Here is an 18,940-nt window from a genome sequence, read left to right as displayed (position 1 = left end):
GACAGGATTCCAGTAGTCGCAGTTGTGGGGTGGAGTCGACTTTGAGCCCCAGAGGAAATTAAAAAGTTGCAGTTGGAAAATGAGTGGGTAACTGGGTAGGACCTGGGGTCCTCAGGGAGATGGATAACCCTAGAATGGGACCTGGATAATAGACAGGATACAGGCTCCGGGCCTGGGCTCAGGGTCAGACCTCCTTAGAGGTATAAGTAAGTTGACTGCTGTTTTAATGTTTGGAAACTGAAACAGTTTAATACAAGTTATGGTTGTTTACATATATATATTTACTGATTTATATTAAATTTTACATTAAACAACTGCGGCCTTCTCTCCCCAAAATAAGTTGTCCGTTGTTTTATTTCGGTATCAGGGGGAAGGAAAAGGGGGGCACGACAGGCTCGACGCTGCATTAGTCATGAGTGAATCTGCCCGTGTGTGTCTGCTTGTGTGTGAGTGTGTATGTAAGAGAATGAGTGTAAGTCTGCTTGTGTATGAGTGTGTTTGTAAGAGAATGAGTGTAAGTCTGCTTGTGTGTGTGTGTATGTAAGAGAATGAGTGTAAGTCTGCTTGTGTATGAGTGTGTATGTAAGAGAATGAGTGTAAGTCTGCTTGTGTGTGTGTGTATGTAAGAGAATGAGTGTAAGTCTGCCTGTGTGTGAGTGTGTATGTAAGAGAATGAGTGTAAGTCTGCTTGTGTGTGTGTGTGTATGTAAGAGAATGAGTGTAAGTCTGCCTGTGTGTGAGTCTGTATGTAAGAGAATGAGTGTGTGTGTGTGTGTGTGTATGTAAGAGAATGAGTGTAAGTCTGCTTGTGTGTGTGTATGTAAGAGAATGAGTGTAAGTCTGCCTGTGTGTGAGTGTGTATGTAAGAGAATGAGTGTAAGTCTGCTTGTGTATGAGTGTGTTTGTAAGAGAATGAGTGTAAGTCTGCTTGTGTGTGTGTGTATGTAAGAGAATGAGTGTAAGTCTGCCTGTGTGTGAGTGTGTATGTAAGAGAATGAGTGTAAGTCTGCTTGTGTATGAGTGTGTTTGTAAGAGAATGAGTGTAAGTCTGCTTGTGTGTGTGTGTATGTAAGAGAATGAGTGTAAGTCTGCCTGTGTGTGAGTGTGTGTGTATGTAAGAGAATGAGTGTAAGTCTGCTTGTGTGTGTGTGTGTATGTAAGAGAATGAGTGTAAGTCTGCCTGTGTGTGAGTCTGCCTGTGTGTGTATGTAAGAGAATGAGTGTGTGTGTGTGTATGTAAGAGAATGAGTGTAAGTCTGCTTGTGTGTGTGTGTATGTAAGAGAATGAGTGTAAGTCTGCCTGTGTGTGTGTGTGTATGTAAGAGAATGAGTGTAAGTCTGCCTGTGTGTGAGTCTGTATGTAAGAGAATGTGTGTGTGTGTATGTAAGAGAATGAGTGTAAGTCTGCCTGTGTGTGAGTCTGTATGTAAGAGAAAGTGTGTGTGTCTGTGTAAGAGAATGAGTGTAAGTCTGCCTGTGTGTGAGTGTAAGTCTGCCTGTGTGTGAGTGTGTATGTAAGAGAATGAGTGTGTGTGTGTGTGTGTGTGTGTGTGTGAGTCTGTGTAAGAGAATGAGTGTAAGTCTGCCTGTGTGTGAGTCTGTATGTAAGAGAATTAGTGTGTGTGAGTCTGCCTGTGTGTGAGTGTGTATGTAAGAGAATGAGTGTGTCTGCCTGTGTGTGAGTGTGTATGTAAGAGAATGAGTGTGTGTGTGTGAGTCTGTGTAAGAGAATGAGTGTAAGTCTGCCTGTGTGTGAGTGTGTATGTTAGAGAATGAGTGTGTTTGTGTGTGTGTGTAAGAGAATGAGTGTAAGTCTGCCTGTGTGTGTGTGTATGTAAGAGAATGAGTGTGTCTGCCTGTGTGTGAGTGTGTATGTAAGAGAATGAGTGTGTGTGTGTGAGTCTGTGTAAGAGAATGAGTGTAAGTCTACCTGTGTGTGAGTGTGTATGTAAGAGAATGAGTGTGTGTGTGTGTGTGTAAGAGAATGAGTGTAAGTCTGCCTGTGTGTGAGTGTGTATGTAAGAGAATGTGTGTGTGTGAGTCTGTGTAAGAGAATGAGTGCAACTCTGCCTGTGTGTGAGTCTGTATGTAAGAGAATGAGTGTGTGTGTGTGTGAGTCTGTGTAAGAGAATGAGTTTAAGTCTGCCTGTGTGTGAGTGTGTATGTAAGAGAATGTGTGAGTCTGCTTGTGTGTGAGTGTGTATGTAAGAGAATGAGTGTGTGTGTGTGTAAGTCTGTGTAAGAGAATGACTGTAAGTCTGCCTGTGTGTGAGTGAGTGTGTAAGAGAATGAGTGTGAGTTTCCCCATTAAATGGCTTCTGATTTTCCAGTCCTGCTTCTAGACTATCCCACTGCATCTCTCAGTAAATCACATATAAATAGTGACTGGCCAGCATCTACATAAACTCTCTCATATAAACCATATGGTGGACTTCTTATATTCGTTCTAGCTTGGATATCCAGGTATGTCATTTCCTCAGATTTTTTTTTTTTACTTTGCTTTATATGAGGTTCTGTATAATGTTTTTTTTTTTTTAAACAGTTCTCCTTGCTAATGAGAGTTAGTGAGTGTAGTAGTTGGAGTGCTGTAGAACAGCAGCCTGAGGGACACATGTGAGATCTTTCAGCTGAGATTGTATTGACTAATTTCCATCCTTCTGCCTGCAATGTGTATCTAGGTGGGACTCTTTGTATACAGTTTGGTTGAATGCAATATAATGTGATTTTGGTTTCTGTGGATCTGGTAGTCCCACCTGCTTCCACTTGGAATTCACTTCCTTCAGGGAGTTGTAGCTCAGCCACCTAGTTACACAATTATGGAAGCTGCGAGTAACCTCCTGGGCTTTGCCAGTAAGTTAATTTCCTACAAACTTGGCGTTACCTTAGTACTTGTATACAGGTCTAGTCTAGAAAAGCAGGTTGCTGACACAAAGCTACACTTTGCATCTAACCTGTGTTCATGGTGGCCCCATCAGTGCTAGATACAAACCCCCTTAAGCAATAAAAGGCACTAAGGTTGCCAGGTAGCAGTAACCCATAGCAATCAGTAAGATATTTGCTTTTAAACAGGTGACCAGTTAATTTTACCTGCTAATTAGTTGCTATGGGTTACTGCTTCTGGGCAAGCTTAGTGCCTTTATTACATAACCCCAATAGAATATAATGGGGTCTGTTAACTCCTGCATTTCCTTGAGTTGGTAATTTGTGAGTTTGTGGCCATACACTCACTGATATTATTGTAGGAAACAAAGTTTCAATGATAATCGGTGCCTGTATGGTGGGAGACGACGTGACCACTATCGGTAAAAGCCTTGGATATTGGACAATGTTCTCATATGACGGGGCACTGATTAACTTTTTCTACAGCCTATCAGAACATTGTCCTGGCCCCAAGTGTGCCATCACTCAGAAGCTGTTCATCTTTATGCCGGACACTAACACGGGTTAATAAGGGGTAAGCTAGAGGAGGCAGGAGGGCACCAACCAAGCCCTCCCTCCATCTGCCTGCCTGCCTGCTCGTGTGCTCCACTACCTGGCTGCTCGTGCCAAGTAGGTAAGAGAGCAGGTGGGGATGGGGGATTACATACAGCTTCAAGGGAACCAGACCCTGTGGTCCATGCCTCCCTGGCCCCCTGACCCCCCTTCTTCCTTTATAGTTACACCCCAAGACTGCTTTTCCAATGCTGTGCCCCCTTTTCCCCTGTGCTGAGGCCCAAATTGTGCATTCTGCAAATGTCAGAGGGGCTGCAGTAAGATACCATAGACAGTCACTATTTAGTTGGCTGGTAGGGGGGTTGTTTGGGCATCTGTGTACTTGAAATGCCAGGGCCTATTTTGAATTCCTGTTTTTTTTTTTTAGCATAGGAGTGAGTCAAATGGGGGGTCTGCATTAATAGTGCAGTGCAAATTCTGATTTAAAGCCTGAAATGTCTGCTCTTAAAGTTACCAGAAATGTTTTTTTGCTGCCCCTGGTAACCAGTGGGGAGCTGCCACCTTGCAAGTTGAGTATCGTACCTCATGGCAGCAGTGTCCCTGTACTTAACATAACTAAGCTGTATGAATCCATATTGGTGGCAAAACAAACCTTTATTTTGAATGTAATGTTTAAATGATTTTTAAGGTATGGTGATCCTAATTATGGAAAGATTCCTTATTCACCATTATACCTGTGTATCTTTTTGTCATCTATTAGGCTGATGCCACACCAGGCGTAGGGCTGATTTTTTCGGCAAGCGTTTTTCCGCTTGCCGAAAAAATCAGCCCTACGCCTGGTGTGGCATCAGCCTTAACTTATATATAAATAAATGTTTTAACCTTTCCTTTCATAAGAGACAATGCATAACAGACGGTTTCTTGTCTACAGGGCCTCATCCATTTTTCATGAGTGTATTGAATCCGTATAGAATTATGCTTACACGGGAGATTATATTTGAGGGACTCCTGTGCACATTAGATGATCTTCTGTACCACATGCAAGCACTTTCCTGGATCTAGATAAGCAATTTGCACACAAATTGCTGAAGAAAGTTAAATAATTACAGGAGACAACTAAGCCCTAAAAATGAATAGATCTAGAAATACCATATTTTATATACTAAACTTATTGCAACAGCCTAAAGGTTCAGCATCTCTGTTAGTAAAGATCCAGACCTACACAGGCTCCAATCTTGGATGTTGCAGAAAATGAGGTTTACCTGTCATAAAAGCTGATGCTACAGGGCTGATTATTACATTCTGATGCTTGTTGCACTGGTTTCAGAGCTGCCATGTAATGAGAAACTAAATTATTTACTAATGAGCGGTGTATTATGACATTTATGTTCTATATATACAATATATTGTGCTCGGTCCCTTAGCTCAGTAAGTGACAGTAGCACAGAGCATGTGCAGTAATCAGCAGAAAAGAAGATGGGGGGCTACTGGGGCATCTTTGGAGGCACAGATCTTCCCTGCTAAAGGGCTGTGGTTGCCTTAGGCTGGTAGAGAAACCCAGAACATAATGTTCAGCAATCGCCGGTGGAAAGGTCTTTTGGTTTTCCAAAGTTGTGTGACGTTTCTTCATGCAGGCAACTTTGTGTGATTTTGGAAAACCAAAGAGATGCAAAGGCCTTTCCACTGGCAACTACTTGTAGCTGGTGGATAGGTATTTCAGAGTGTTTAGCCATCCGTGATTACAAAGATTTATCATGGGCAACTAACACGCTCTGTGGGACATCAGCCTTAGGGCTATGACACACAGAACTACTTGTAACCAGCTTTTTGTCACAGATACAAAACGCCAGAAAATACCCTAACACAGACAATACTGAGAATTGGCTGAGACAAGTAGCTGCATGTGTCATTTCTCAAGCATAATGTACCTTAAGGCAGTGCTGTCCAAATGGCATGCGGCCCACGACCCCCCTTTGTGTGGCCCCCCACCTGTCTGGCTGCTTTGATGGCTTACCTTTGTGTAAACTTTAAATGGTATCAGTATTGAGATTAACTGTCCCCCTGCATGGTTCACATCTCAGATTCAGGCTGTAATCCCCCTGTATTGGTTAAAAATGTAATCCCCTGTGTTGATAACACCTTTTAATCCCTACATTGTTCACTCTGCATTGTTCACACCTCAGCCTCAGACTGTTATCACCCACATTGCTCTCCAGTTCACACCTCTGACAGACTGTAGGAGCAGTAGAAACCTAGAAAAATACACTGCACACTATAAAAAGAACATATACTGAGGTGGTACTGCAATTAAAACGTTTTTCAATATATTTTGCAGACTGTAGGAGCAGTGCCAGCATTGTGTCACTGTATGCTGCCTGTGTGTGCCATACTCTGTCTGCCGTATGCTCCCTGTGTGTGCCATACACACAGGCAACATAGGGCAGGCAGAGTATGTCACACACAGGCAGGGTAGGGAAGGCAGAGTATGGCAGGCTTTTGCTGTATTACCATCATTAATATGGGTTGGTCATGTGATAACATGGGTGTGGTTTTAAGTGGGTGTGGTTTAAAAAAGGGAAGTGGTCAAAACTGGCTTCCATTATCGGCCCTCCACCATGTATGCCGGAAAAATTCCAGCCCTCGGTACCACAGAAGTTGGACAGCACTGCCTTAAGGAATTGCAGGTAGAAAGGCCTTCACATTGTGCAAAGTTTCCGCAATTTTGCGTGACTTTGGAAAACCAAATATTTTGTCTCTACTGTGATCTTTTTGTGTTTTTCTTAGCGCTCCATGAAGAAGATCCCCCCCCATCACTGATTTAAAGGCCACCCAGGCCATCAAAGGATAGTTAAAGTTATAAGATCAGCAACTTGTTGTCTGGCCAAGCTATTGGTAAAATAGAGGAGGTAAAATACATTAAAAAAAAGAAGTCTATCATAAATGAATCTCTTTACATTCTTTTTAGCATGTTAAATATTCAATGGAAAAGGGAGCCTGAATGCATCTTGTGCGCTGGGTTAGGACACTATTTTTATTTCTCAATTTGAGATGACGGATTTCACAGAATTAAGTCAGAGTACGTTTGGCAGAAGGATATCATCAGAGACACTAACTGAGAAGATTTATATTTTGGGCACATATCAGCCACACCCTGATGCCCCTCTGCTATGATTCCAGATCATGCTCCCTGCTCTAACCAACACTCTGTTTCTGACTCCTGAAAAATGCCAGTTGAAATATGGACATCTTCATTTGCTGGTTAGAAAAAATATTGGCTTTACGTGCTGTAACAACTCTTTATATTGCGTGGATAAAAGCAAATCTCGGAATGGGATATACAAATTGGTTCTGTATATCAACCTGCTACTGTATATAAAATAAGCTTTTTTTGCCGTCATGGTGCCAAAACAAAAGGAAATATGCAGTATTGCAAACTCCATTTTAGTAATCAAATGGCAGAAATAGCTGTCTTGCCCAGATAGCAGCAAGGATGGTTTACCTTTTAGTAGAGTCCTAATCTGGGCCAGGGACCTCCAAATGCCCAGGATCAGTGCAGCAAGGTTTAAAGGGACTGCAGGGTCATCTGTAGATTTGGGACTTTAACTTAACTGACTGTGGTGTGGCATGCAATCACAAAGAACTATTCTATAGCTCTAAACCAATTTAGTATTGTCTGTGCTGATGCAGTGCTGAGGTTTGATGTAGGGGAGAAGAATTTGTATAATGTTATGGAGCATGAATTTTGGGAATTGTCAATCTTCTTATCAGAGGTGGGCAGGGACCTTTAGACAATCTCTTTGAATTACTGCTGCCATTTCAAGAACATTAAAATGAATTACTGAAGCTTTTTTAAGGCATCTTGGCATTGTACAGCCTGGGGGCATTAGGAAGCATCAGTGGTGAGTAGGTTTCAGCAGTAAATCAGCTCATCTGAAAGCAAAACATCTGTATCTGGCACCAACATGTATTTGCAGTCCTGGTGTGGAAAAGCACTATACAGTATGCGGTAATAGAACAATGTTCATGTAACAAGGTTCATGTAACAGTTAGAGAGCAATACAAGTGTACACAGAGTAACTAGGCTAAGAACAATGTCCAATACCTGGGCAAAGATCAGCTTGTCTCAGAGCAATCTACCATTTACCAATGAATCTGCAATGTAAACATCTAGTGAATAATAATAGGTGCAAGGAAATATATATGCATGCTGAGTCATTTAGATGGTCACAAGCCAGTGTCAATGGGTGCTGAGTAATGGAACTAGTCAAAGAGCAAATATTGTCTCTATATCAATATAGACTGGGGAGGACTGTGCCAGGTTACCTTATCAATAAATCATATTTATGAAATGTGCCTCTGTATGACATGTTTATAGGTGTGTTTGTCTACCTAAACATGTTGTTCATGTTGTCCAATCATTCACAAGCCCTACTTCACACTTACTGTCCAACCCAAAACAGTATCTGTTCTACAAGGCCAAATACAGTATCAATGTTTTTCTTTTTTTTTACTGTAAAAGAAAGTTGAAGCACCTGGAGGACAGGCATACAAATTTGAGATTATACACAAATGTCACATACTACACTGTTTAAACCTAGCTAATCAAAGCCACACCATGCTATAATGTACAACTTGTAAGATACTGTATTTTATATCATATAAATTAAAGTGTTATTATCATATATTCCTTACGTTAAATTACTTTAGGTTGGGACCACACTCTAATATTTTAATATTGGAACTCCTCACAGTAGAAAGAGATGGAGTTAACTCATAGGTCATTCAGGCTAACTACCCATAACCACATGGTTCACTGGATCCTAACAACAAACCTAATTCTGCTTCCTGTGATGACTGGTAATGGGGTCTGAGAAATTCTCTCTGTGGGCGTTTAAGTGCTACACAGCTGTGCAGGGTATAGCTGGATCTAGTTAACCATGGTCACTTAAGGTAATTGGTTGGTAGGCAGAAGTTATAATGTGGCAGGCCTGAATAACTGGACTAATTTAGTCCTGGTTTCCTGTAATAGGCTGGGGGAGTTTGAATGTTTTGATAGACCTCGCCATGTTATCAGGCCAAGCAAAGAAGAGACTGTGACTGCTTTGTAACTCACATTACCACAATCTGCTGGAAAATGGACTATGCTTCATCTAAAAGGAAAGTAAGTTTAGGATTTTATGTACCATAGTCGTTTATTTCTTTCTTTATTGATGTGCAAGTATTTTTGAAAGTACTCACATACCAGACATTACCAGACAGTTTAATTGCTGTTTGTTATTGGCTGCACTGTATAACCAGCCAGTTCTGGGGTACTGTATACCTGCTTGTCAATCAGGTGCTAACTACAGGCTTTTCTTACCCCTTAACTTGCTGTGCCATGATCATAGGGCCTGTTGCACAACAGAATGTACCTCTGGCACACTGGCACACAAGTATAGGCAGTCGTAGTTTGATGTAGGTGATATGTGTATTGTTCTGGAACTGGTTTGTGGCTTACAAAGGGGATATTTTCTCTCTGTCTTCATTCTCTTCTGATATAGGCCATGCAGTTTTTATAAATCATAATTCATAATCAGAGGCACTATTCTTCCACATGTGCACATGCTTGGGCAGCTGGCACTGCCATTGAGACAGTACTGATTTTACAAAAGGAATACATCAGTTCCTATAACTTAGTTTTAATAAACATGAGGAATGTAATGCCCTATCACAGGCTGTAAGAGTATGGCTCAATAGATTTGCACATCCTGTAGCAAAGCCCTTAGAGTGATAATGCTAATCTACCTTTAACGGTCTGAAATGTAATGAACCAGTTTAAGTACAGCATGACATTGATACATTAGGCATGGATTAAAGATTAAAGCGGAAGGATGAAAGCACATTCAGCCAGTGCTAGTTATATGTTACTAGCTATTTTACATAAAAACATCTTTATGTTGAATTATTTGGTGGGGACAGTAAGTGCACTAGTTATAGGGCTTTACACATTGCTTTGCCTGTGCTGATAGTAAGAGTAACAGCAGGAACTTTATATTGCCTTTTTCAATATGTCAGTGGAGTTGCATCAGTATTCTACATCATCATTGTAATTTTGATATTTCTTCCTGAAAATCTCAGCTGCTTTGCTACCATTAAAGGTGCAAACTTTGGGCTGCAAATTCAGCCATGGCTTTTTTTAGCCAAATTGGTAAAAGATTTGTGGATATGGTGAACTTCCCAAAAAGAGTAGATTATTAGCACAGTTAATAAATTTAACACTTGTTTGGCTATATTTAGGCAAAACCCAGGCTAGTGTAAAGATTAGAGCATGGGTTACATTGCGACTCTTAAACAGGATGGGCCTTTGCTAGGTGGTAGATACCTGGCGGAGCTAAGGTGTAGTATAACTACAGCTCACTCTTTATTAAAGATGGATGCCAGAAGGTTCTTGTAGTTGAACTACAGTGCAAGTTTATTGTCCAAGACAACTGAAATACAGGGTTAGATCAAATAGAGGTTAGATGATAATACCCCTTGAGGACAAGACAAAGGAGGGTACACACTGTTTTATCCCACCTCTTAGTAGAGTCTGGGCAGGATAAATGCACCTTTCAGCTTGATACCCCTTTGGAGATAGTCTGTATAGATACCTTATTTCTCAGGTTGATAACCCCTAGCTCAGGGGTGGGCAAACTTTTTGGCTCACGGGCCACATTTACTTACCCCCGGGCCGGACCGGGCCAGGGCGGGCAGGGCCAGGCCAGCGTTACGCCCCATTCGTCTGTTTAATTCCGGCCCGTCAATGACACCAAGTCTCGCGTGATGAGACTTGGCGTCGTCGGCGGGCCGGATTAAAAAGGCCAAGGGGCCGGATGTGGCCCGCGGGCCGTAGTATGCCCACCCTTGCCCTAGCTTGAGAGTCCTCCTTGTGAGTAGGGATCAGGGTTTATTCTAGCCTGTCTCCTATCTCTACTCCGTGGTCCTATGCTGAGGCAACATTGCCGGATGGAAGGGTATGTAACCCTTCCTTGGCACATTCACTTAATATTGAGCTGTAATGTCAGGAGATATGTGTTCTCAGAGTAATATTGATACTGGGAACAGCGCAGTGCCTCCACCTAGTGGACACTGAGGAACACACCTCTAGGGGATTTTCACTAGGAAATAATTACACATGGGTTGCAGCAAAATCAAACTTTATATAACTTTGAAATAGAAAGTAGAACAGCTTAGGGAGGACTGACAATCCTGTCCTGAGGAACTTGTGTGGGCTATCCACGGCTGGAACAGTCCCTGTACTTTGCCCAGCCCCAACTTGATCCGGATAGACCCCCAACCCTTTAATCAGTTCAGTCCCTTCCCAAAGAGCTCTTAATTCCCCCCAGGTAGCGCTACCTGCCCCAGAGTACCTTCCCCATTGAAAAAGGTGGCTGCTCCCACGTAGCAGGTAACCGGTCAATACCTGTTCACTCAGGGGACAAAATCTCAGAGTTCCACAGAGGACTTTATATTCCCTGGCAGTCCAGCAGACTTTTATACTTTCTAGTCTGAACTCACACAGTTTGTGCTGACTGCTCACTCTGGGTCTCTATCTCTGCACTGGCAAACAACAGCAGGGGCTCCCTTTATAAACTGCTGGGCCTACCCCTAAATTTTTGGTTCCAAACCTTAGGCACACCTCTCCCAGACGTGCACTGGGGCAGCCAGCCAACCGGATCCCTCCCCAGGCTGTAGCTAGGCTGGATGAGATCACAGACTGAGAAGCAGGGGACAGGGTTCTCTGATCCTCTACAGGTACTTCCAGAACTAATTTCTCCTTGTTTGCTAAGGCTTACTATCTCACTTCTCTTAGAGAGTGCTATGACAAAGTCTGCTATGCTTACTTATCCTGGTTCACGGGCCCTGTCCCTGACTTTTCCAGAGTGGATGGTGACACTCTGGGGCAAATGGCTTTTCTGTGGCCTAGTTCTGCTCCCAGGCTCAGTGGACCTTGCACTGAGAGACAGAGGCAGCCAAAGAGAAAGCCACACCTCCTTGTCAGACACTATATCAGTCTGCAAGGGGTGTAAACAACCAAACTAAACCAATAGGGAATAGTGACATAACTGTAAACTGATACAAAGGGATTTGCCCAGTAACAGTGGATATGTGAAGAGCTAGGGTTTAAAGCCATAGGGGGGATTAACCCTATGGGTCCCTACATAAACATAAGATGGAAAGAGTTGCAGTCACTAATGAATGAAGGGCTGTGTCTGAGCCTATGAAGCTATACTCAAACCCATCCCTCATAATTATATAACAATTATAGGGGGCATAATAATAGGGGTCATTTATTAGACCCTAGACCCAAATGCAAATGCTCTAAGGGGTGCAAAATAGTAACTTGGGTCAAGGATTTAGCTGGTCTATGCACCTTATGTGGGATTGGAAATCCATTTCTAGGTAAAGAGTGCAACCTCTAACTTGTGCGCCTGAATAATGGGCAAGTTAGGGGATGGTAGGGGCCAGCAGTGGATACACCTACTACCCACCCCTCATGAATACAGTGCTGACAAATGTAGGTAGCACTATGTAGGGGCACAGGTTTTTGCACTCTGCTTTGAAATGCAGAGGCCTTTGTCATTTTTCAATGTGCAGGGCAGGGTGCAAAGTACAAAAAACATGGGCATTAAAGCTTTTTTTTCTGTACTTTTCACTCTGCACTGCACTAAGTAAATGTCCCACAGAGTCTCCAGCCATCTTCCTCCTATCTCTATGGACTCCTTGGTATTATGAGTATGAATACTATGTATATTTGATTAGAAGATAATATGTAGATGTACATGCTGTGGTCAGGTTATAATACTACTGTATATTTAAGGGCTTATTACACCACTTAGCATTTATGTTTTGAGATCTGTGACATAGTTAAAGGAGAATGCAAGTCAAAATTTAAAAAGCATACTGCCCAATAGTCCTCCTATTGTTTAGTAAAAACGCCACACTTTTGGCTCACCTAATCAAATATTTACTCAGTCACACTTACTTCACATTTTCTAGAACAGGCAGCCATCTCTAAAAAGGTATTCTCCCTTCCTTTCCCTCCTTGCTTCATACTGCACATGTGTTTCATTCCCTCCCCCCCCTCCCCTCTGCCAGATCCGCTTCTGATTGGCTGGTGGGCATGTGTAGCTCAGAACAGGAGACAGGATCAAGTTACACACATGCTCAGAGAATAGGAAGGTAGCCGCTGGCACCTACAGGAAGGGGAGAGAGATTTCAGTGATGTCACTGTAGTCTTCACACTGCTGTAGGCTGCCAGCACCATATCTCAGAGAAGCAAGCAGGGATCTGGGAATTTAGATATGCAGTAAGTACTTAAAAAGAATGCCTTTAGACTTACTTTTAATTTATATTAACCTTTCATTGCCCGAGGGGGCATTTCAGTGTACCAAAAACAATCTCACTGACTTTCCTCTTGTTCCTTGCACCATAGTATGCATTCCCTCTTGGTGCCAACATAATAAAATAAAGTGGTATCAAAAGCACAACAGTTACAAATGGAGTCAATTGTCCTTAAGGAAACTGAACATTAAGATCTAAATTTTAGTTAATGGATACATTTTGTCTATTGTGTTCTAATTCAAACATGCAATTTAATGTTCAGATTCAATTATTCTTTATAAGGACTTTGAACTCCAGAACAGAATCCAACCTCAATGCATTATTTTTACTTTCTCCTGAAACAAACTTGGACACAAATTTGTCACAACAAATTACTTTTGGAATCTCTGTTTCTGACTGTTCATCACCCCTGGTTGGTCACCAAAGATATATCTGGGTTTTTCTGGAGAAAAAAAATACTTGTATTCTGAATGTGGGAGAAGCATTGCTGTGCATCCATACAAGTTGATGATTCCTAGTACTAAGCAAAGTTTGTTGGACAAAGAGGAATACTGGTCTGGCACTGCTTAAAGTTTGGGCTATAGACCCTGGTTCTAATGAAAGCAAAAAAAACATGACAGCATTGCAAAATAGAATTCATGCTAATAGGTAGAAACTAGGGTTGCACCAACCAAATCCACTTTTGGCCTTAAACTGGATCTTCCACGCAGGATTGACAGCAAATCATAATTTGCACAATTCTGGGGGGGGGGGTTCATGCATGCACAACCCCCCCGCCCTGCATTTTATGTAATCGCATGAGCTAAAGTCATATGATTTTAAGGATGTGGTTCAGCCAAGGATTGAGGCTAGTGGTGCTTTGGGAAGGCTGTTTCATGTTTCAGCGTGATCATTTCTGTGCAGAAAGTGAGGTCTGCAGAGATTTGGTTTGCAGACATAGAAGAACCTGATTACTCACTGGGATGTATCATGCAGAGGAAGGTGCACAAGGCTTTTAGAGGGGCAGTTGTCAAGTAAACATTACAGTGAAAAAATTATTCCTGCCACAAAATAGTCATTAAATTACTTATGGAACAGTATGCCCAATTTTGTTCTAAAGGCATCTAACCTGTGTTTGGACCCCGCCACTTAGTACCAGTTTTTCATTACCTGTCTGTTTTCGTTAATGGTTTTGTTTCCAAACACACTTCTTGCACTTCTGTATTTGCTTAGCAATGCTGCACTGTGGGCATTATTCATGTCTGTTTTGGACAAGGAGACCAATGGGCACAGGGTATATTTAATTTTATACCAAAAAAAATGTCAAATGAAATACCTATTTGTCAGGCAGTAGCAGTTTTGCAGTAAATTCTGTATGAAAGGGCTTTTCATTTCATACACTTGGACTTGACAAAGTTGCATACAGTTGTCTACAACTAGAAAAATCATACAGCATATGCAATTTATTAAAAACTCTTTATATAACAGGGAACTATAGTACTACACTATCACAACACAAGCACAGGTAATATAATAAAATGGCTGGTTTGTTTATGATTGCTATGATTTCAGTCAAGGGGGTTTATTAGTATTTGAACTTATTTGAAACTTTTGTAGATTTACAAGGTACTGCCATTGCTTCTATAATCCAGCGTTTTTCAACCACTGTTCCGCGGCACACTAGTGTGCCGCGAGATGTTGCCTGGTGTGCCGTAGGCAGGGCCGCAATTTTTACTTTCAAAGGGGGCCCGGCGATGCTACAGTTTTTCTTAGTAGCTCGGGCCCCCTTTAATAAAATACGGGCCCTGTCATTGGTTGCGCCCCGTGTGTACGGGTGACGTCAGTACGCACGGGGCGCAACGTTATAAAAGGGCCTGTGTGCGGTCGCGTGTAGGCAGAAGTGCAGAGGCAGCGCGCGTGAGGGGAAGATGCTGCTGAAGCCGCCGAAGAGCAGAAGTAAAATGCTGCTGGGCACCAATGTATTAGGGGGGGCCACGGGGCACACTGACTTATGGGGGCGCTGCTGCTGGGCACCAATGTACTAGGGGGGCTGGCTCTTGGCACCAATGTACTGGGGGGCACTGCTGCTGGGCACCAATGTACTAGGGGGGCACTGCTGCTGGGCACCAATGTACTAGGGGGGCACTGCTCTTGGCACCAATGTACTAGGGGGGCACTGCTGCTGGGCACCAATGTACTAGGGGGGCACTGCTCTTGGCACCAATGTACTAGGGGGGCACTGCTGCTGGGCACCAATGTACTAGGGGGGCACTGCTCTTGGCACCAATGTACTAGGGGGGCACTGCTGCTGGGCACAGAGTTACATTTTTTAACATTTTCTAATGGTGGTGTGCCTCGTGATTTTTTTCATGAAACAAGTGTGCCTTTGCCCAAAAAAGGTTGAAAAACACTGCTATAATCTATAATGCTATGAATCAATCATGATATTACCATCAAGACTGGAACTAGGAGAAGCAGAAGAGGCACTTGCCTAGGGTGCAATAATGTGTGTGTGGGGTGCTAGGCAGGTACTTTTTCTGCCAACCCCTAGTCTGAGCTCTATTGCCCCAACTGCCATTTGTTGCTGTGCTGTTATACCACTAAGAATGTACGCAATTGTTAGCATTGCTCTGCGAACCTGTGGGTGGGAGGGGGCAAGGTGGATGGCCAAGTTGTCTTGGGCACTCATCCGGATTGCCCGCCTCTGATTACCATTATAATTAATAATGCAAAAACCATAACATCCTGTTTAATATGGGACTTATCTTATTGTAAAGGTTGTTGAATGGGGTTTTCTGCAGAGTCATGGCCAGCTTTTGACAAGATTACTTTTTTATAATACCACAACGTTTTTTTTTAGCAGACCTCTCTGCCATTAGTTCACACTGTGAAATGTGAAGAAGTTCACACTGCTGCCTTGCAGCACTTATGTTAATTCTGGTCCTGTTCTCCCAGTGCTTAAATAGTTTTCCTTATATTTTACAAAAGTGGGTACATTATTCATTATATAACATATAAACTCTTTATACAATCAGTGTTTCTCGAGTTTTACTTTATCTAATACCTTGCTTTTAAGACATTACAGAATAAGAGGATATTATTAATATCCTTTCATGAAGCACTTTTTGTAGGACTTAGATAGCAGTACTTAGCTAATGGAAAATAGCGCCCATATCGGGGCCTTTCATTGCAACTGGTGGATACTCTGCAAGCCCCTTGCCTAAAGTGCAAGTGACATAAAACCTCAATTAAATGATATATTTACAAAATAATATTATATATGCTTAAACATGCACATGCTTAACCACAACTTGGTAGCATTCGCATAGGATATGGGTAATAGAATGTTTGTCATAAACATAGTAATTGCCAAAAAAAAAAACTGGCAATTCATTTAGTTTGTGCATGCCATCCAGAGTGTGGGCAAATTGATGTTTCACTCTTGCAGGAATATTGAAACAGTTCTCCTGCTGTATAAGAGCCTGCATACCTATGATAGAAATTGCAGGTACACATAACCTTTTTTTTTTTTTTACCGCGCTCCTTTAGGATTGATCCGATTTGAAAAACTGGAAAACTGGCCAGCAAAATGGTAAATACAGGTAGAAATAATATTAATGCAAGTTATACACTAAATAGTAGCATATTGGGGGATTCTTAACTGAGTAGGATCTGGGGATTTTTGTAGATAAGAAGTTGTCTAATTCCAGGCAGTGTCATTCAGTGGCTACTAAAGCAAATAAAGTGCTGTCTTGTATAAAAAAGGGCATTGACTCAAGTGCAGTTTTGGGCTCCAGTCCTTAAAGGAGAATGAAAGGTAAGTCACTGGGGGATTTGCTTGCAATTGCTTCAAATTAGAGCTTGGAGTCACTGGCTTTTCGCCCAGCATTTTCCTGCAGTGAAATGAACTTGTGTTCATGCACCTCTGTGAGTATGGGCAAAGAAATATTCACAGTCACATTTTAATAAAAAACTCCATGAAAATGGGAAACATACAGACACTTTTTTCTAAGAATACGTTTAACACCACAAAAAAAATATCACCTATAGCTACACAAAAATGTTAGCACTTATAGTTAAAATAGTAATAGCATTCTTCTAGCTCCTTAAACATTATTATATGCTAGTAAAAATATACCTTCAAAATTTCACCTACTTCTTACCAGAAGCTTCCACCCTGTAATTAGTCAGGTTACACCTGTTATACCTATATCCTGTTTTTTACCTGATGCTATAATTACCAGCACTTGTATATATGTAGAGACAAAATCCATTTTGATTAGGTAATATATGACATGTTCTGTAAGTTTATATAGCTGCTACTGAATAAAATTGCTTGCTAAGGAATCATTTATATAAGCCAGCCTGTACTTTGTATTTCTAATTGGCAGATTGTATTACAACTGCCACTTTGGGTAATAGGTGGTAGTGAAAAAAGCTCCAAAATAATTCATGTACACTGGCACAAATTAAGCCCTTTAGCACCAATTCACAAAGTTTTTTGTAATTAATACCAACTAATATTGATAGCTTCATGTTCAACATTTTCTGTTCATATTGTGCAGACTTTTTGGCTTACAATTTCTATCAGGCATTAACAATTTGGTGGGGTGTTAGAACTCTGCACTGTTGTTGAGCTCTTACACCCCACTGAGAAAAATGGTGTGTGACTGCTCAAAATCATCAAAAACATTTGGACAAACTGACTCATTGGTCTGCCCGATACATGTTTCAGCTCAGTGAATGCATTACTGACAATAAGGAAAATATTTTATAAGTGTGTTAAATTTAGATACTATACTTCAGGGTTTTAGCTTATCTGTCGCTTTGCAAGGAACCTTCACAGTAAGTCTGTGGTTAAATCTTTGGTTGTTGGGGTCAGTGTGCTGATAACAAGACTTTTATAGTTGCTGTTACCCTCAAATTACAATTTGTCGGTTTAAATATAAAATTGGGTCTGCCAACACCCTTTGTCAATGTTTGGATACAGCCTAAGCACACCCTGGAAGTGAGACAAGCAGCGATGACTTCCTGCTACTCTTCATATCTGGTAGCAACAAAAGCACTGGCACTCAGAGCTGCAAATGGGACATGCCCTTTTAAAATCTTTATTGCGGAGGTGCCACTTGGAATTTTGGGAGGGTGCCAATCCCTCTAGCAGTGTGCACCGAGTGCTAATTTCTTTGGAAAGCCAAGGGTGTGCAAGTAAGGTCTTCTGTTCGTTTACCCTTCATATCTGGGCCATTGACCAATGTAGATGTCTATGTAATCAGGTGAAATATGTTTTGCTTAAAATATTAGTTATAATGTTATTAATAAAGTTGTTTGAAGAAGGAAATAACCTTGACAGAGAATGGGGGTGGGTGGTGTAGGGTGGCTTTTTGTTATTGTGAGAGATAAGGGAAAGAATATTTTTGTCAGGGAAAGATTCAGGCCTGGAGAGATAAAACTGAGTGGAAGCTTTATTGTGTCAATGTCCTTCTGTTAATAAAGAGACAAGTTTGGTTCAGCAAATGAGTCTTCCAAGTACTTTGATTACATTTTACATCCCTATCTGCTAATATAGGTATGTTTAGAAGCAATGCATTTATTGACAGTTCATGATACCACAAGTATTTGGTAAACCAGTATTCCTTCTATTCTGAGAACATGTCCCCCACACAGAATTAAGACAGGAGGGCACCCAATAAAATGTGGAGAACACAGAACATTGTGTACACACAATAAAGAACAATACAAAAAATGATGCTGTATTGGGACAGATGTGTGTTTCCCATCAACATGAAACATTATTTATATCCCCATGCTGCAAGCTATGGTAGCAAAAGGAATTTTACAAGAAATAGTAGAAATAGTAGATCCCTGAACTTGACCCTGCTATGAGCACAAACACATGGTAAACAGTCAATATACATTTTATAAGAAAAACTTGCCCCCAGAATGCCCTCTTGTAAAAACATCTTTTACATTAAACATATTTATAGTGTTTGCTATTTATAAAGCACCATAAATGTTAAGTGCTCCAAGACTTAGCTGTAGGCAGAAATATGTCTAGAAATCTTAAAACCAAGAACATAAAGCTGCACAAAAGAAAGCCTTGCCATGAATATACTTTTGTCTTTTTGTCTGTGTCAAGGCCAGTTGTGACAGTACCCTAGCACCAAAC

Source organism: Xenopus tropicalis, chromosome 5, assembly GCF_000004195.4.
Source record: "Xenopus tropicalis strain Nigerian chromosome 5, UCB_Xtro_10.0, whole genome shotgun sequence".
NCBI classification, from domain to species: Eukaryota; Metazoa; Chordata; class Amphibia; order Anura; family Pipidae; genus Xenopus; species Xenopus tropicalis.
This window is presented reverse-complemented; position numbering follows the sequence as displayed.